Source organism: Alligator sinensis, unplaced genomic scaffold, assembly GCF_000455745.1.
Source record: "Alligator sinensis unplaced genomic scaffold, ASM45574v1 scaffold153_1, whole genome shotgun sequence".
Taxonomy (NCBI): Eukaryota; Metazoa; Chordata; order Crocodylia; family Alligatoridae; genus Alligator; species Alligator sinensis.
Genome location: NW_005842099.1, coordinates 2,054,823 through 2,058,064, shown reverse-complemented (window position 1 = coordinate 2,058,064; position 3,242 = coordinate 2,054,823).

The window sequence follows — 3,242 nt, the reverse complement described above, 5'->3', positions numbered from 1 at the left end:
CCCCCCCTCGCAACACACATAGCCCCCCACTGGCCCCCAGACAGCTCCTCACTGGCCCTCCCAGCCCCAGGGAGTCTGGGCCCCACTGAACCAGACAGCCCCCCACTGCCTACCCAGCATGAACAACACGCGCCCCTGGAGGCCGCGTGGTGGGGGGGCAGGGGATGGCGGTGGTGCAGCGGGAGCAAGCGGGGAGTCCCTATAGGCAGCCACACAGTGTTGGCAGTGTGGGTGGGAAGCACCAACCGGCAGTCAGTGATCACCGGTGGATGCCGCCGGCAGCATTAGCAGCACTTTTCTCAGGGGGTGCACTGCCAATCTCAGGGGGTGCACGTGCACCCGTGTGCACCAATGCTAGGGTGGCCATTCATCCGGTTTTATAGAAGACAGTCCCATTTTCTGGTCTTCTGTCCTCTATTGTTATGAAACCGGACGCCTTTATGTCCTCTAGTTTTCACCACTCGGCACCCCCGCCCAGCCACTGACACCACTGCAGCTGACTGCGGGAGCTCCCCACTAGGCCTGCCCCCACTACCAACACCACTGTGGCTGCCTGCGGGAGCTGCCCACTCAGCCTGCCCCCACCACTGACACTGCCGCGGCTGCCTGCAGGAACTCCCTGCTCCCCACCACCATGCCTCCACTGTCACCACCGCTGTCACCACTTGCGGGAGCTCACCATGCTCCCCCAGCCTCAGGAGGCACATGACGTTCATGGTTGCACTAAATGCAACTGTCCTCTATTCTTGAGGTACCTCAATGACCACCCTATTAGACAGCCCCCCCTGACCTGCCCAGACAGCCCCCTCACACCCCACTGACTACCAGGCAGCCCCTCACTGCCTTCCCAAGATAGTCCCCCCACTGATCCAGATAGCCCTTCACTGAACTCCTGCAAACAGCCTGCCCCATTGATTCAGATGGCCCCTCACTGACCTGCTCCACCGGGCTTTAAACTAAGCCCGCTGGGGGATGGGGGGACTAATGCCACTGCTGGCCCACTGAGCTCACACCCCACTGACTACCAGGCAGCCCCTCACTGCCTTCCCAAGATAGTCCCCCCACTGATCCAGATAGCCCTTCACTGAACTCCTGCAAACAGCCTGCCCCATTGATTCAGATGGCCCCTCACTGACCTGCTCCACCGGGCTTTAAACTAAGCCCGCTGGGGGATGGGGGGACTAATGCCACTGCTGGCCCACTGAGCTGCCCTTGCAAAGCCAGCAGGCCAAGGCACATAAGGGATCCCACCCCAGCCCCAGCCCTGGAACAAAATGTAGGCAGGGCAAGAGCCCCCAAGGGGACACTTGCGTGTCTATACACAAATGCCAGGAGCCTGGGGAATAACCAGGAGGAACTTGTTCTCCTGCTAAATGCAAAAATCTATGATGTCATTGGGATAACAGACCTGGTGAGACTCCACCCATGACTGGACCATGGGTATAGATGGCTATACCCTGTACAGGAGCATAGCTCACTATGTCAAGGAAACAGACGCATTCCTGCAAGCCGACATTGGCACCCAGGGTGGACAACTTGAGACCCTCTAGGTTAAAATCCATAGGGAACACGGCACAGGGGATACTATGGTGGGAGTCTACAACAGACCCCCTACCCAGGATCAAGACCTTGACCAGGAGTTCACCAGGGAATTGGCTGAGGCCACGCGCTCCCAGTGTATGGTTGCCATGGGAGACTTTAACTACCCAGACATCTCGTGGGAGGAGTGCTCAGCCAAATCCGAGCAGTCACAAAGCTTTCTCTCGTGTATGGATGACCTCTATCTGACACAGGAAGTCTACGGGCCAACAAGAGGTAAAGCACTGCTTGACCTCATACTGGCAACTGGGGACAACCTAATCAGTGACCTAATGATCAAAGGGAAGCTGGGTGACAGTGACTATGAGCTGATCACCATCTGCCGTAAAGCTGGCAAGTCAGTCAGTAATATAGAAGTCCTCAACTTCAGGAAAGCTGACTTTGACAAGCTAAGGAGGCTTGTCAGAGAGGCCCTAAAAGGCCACAACCCAATGGAGAGGGGAGTTCAGGACAAGTGGTTGCTCCTCAAGGGAGCAATCCTGGATATGCAAGCAAAGTCTATCCTGTCTTGGAGGAAAGGCAGCAAAAAGGCACAGCATCCCCCTTGGCTGTCCAGGGAACTGGCAGACCTCCTGCGTCTTAAAAGGAAGACCTACAAGGGATGGAGAACTGGAACTGCCACCAAGGAGGAATACTCTGCTCTGGTCTGGACCTGCAGAGAGCAAACCAGGAAAGCCAAGGCTGTGATGGAACTCAAGCTAGCTACAAATATCAAGGACAATAAGAAGTCCTTATTTAGATATATGGGGAGCCGGAGGAAAAGCAAGGGCAACATTGGACCGTTGCTAAACCAGATGAGGCAACTGACAACCGGTGCCCAGGAAAAAGTGAACTTGCTAAATGGGTACCTTGCATCAGTTTTTCACCAGTCCCATGGGATGGCCCTGCCCATTATGGGTCAGGGAGGCCCAGGTGAGGGAGATTCCTTTCCCTCCATCGAAGCCGACCTTGTGAAGGAACACCTTGACAGGCTGGATACCTTCAAGTCAGCTGGCCCTGATGGGTTACACCTAAGGGTACTCAGGGAGGTGGCAAGCATCATAGCTCAGCCCCTGGCATGGATCTTTGAGAGCTCTTGGTGCTCTAGTGAAGTGCCCGAAGATTGGAAGAAGGCCAATGGCGTGCCTATCTTCAAGAAAGGGAGGAAAGTAGATCCGGCAAACTACAGGCCCATCAGCCTGACCTCTATCCTGGGGAAGGTCTTGGAAAAGATTATCAAAGAGGCTATCCTTAAGAGACTAGCTAATGGCAATATCCTGAGGGATACCCAGCATGGATTTGTTGCAGGTAGTTCTTGCTTGACCAATCTCATTTCCTTTTATGACCAGGTGATTGCATCCAGTTTTGGGCTCCGCAATTCAAAAAGGATGTGGAGAAGCTTGAGAGGGTGCAGAGGAGAGCCACGCGCATGATCAGAGGTCAGGAAAACAGACCTTATGATGAGAGGCTGAGAGCCATGGGACTCTTCAGCCTGGAAAAGCGCAGGCTCAGGGGTGATCTGATGGCCACCTTTAAGTTTATCAGGGGGAACGTCTGTTTATCACAGTGCCCCAAGGGATGACAAGATCAAATGGTCACAAACTCCACCGCGACCGATTCAGGCTGGACATAAGAAAGAACTTCTTTATTGTCCGAGCCCCGCA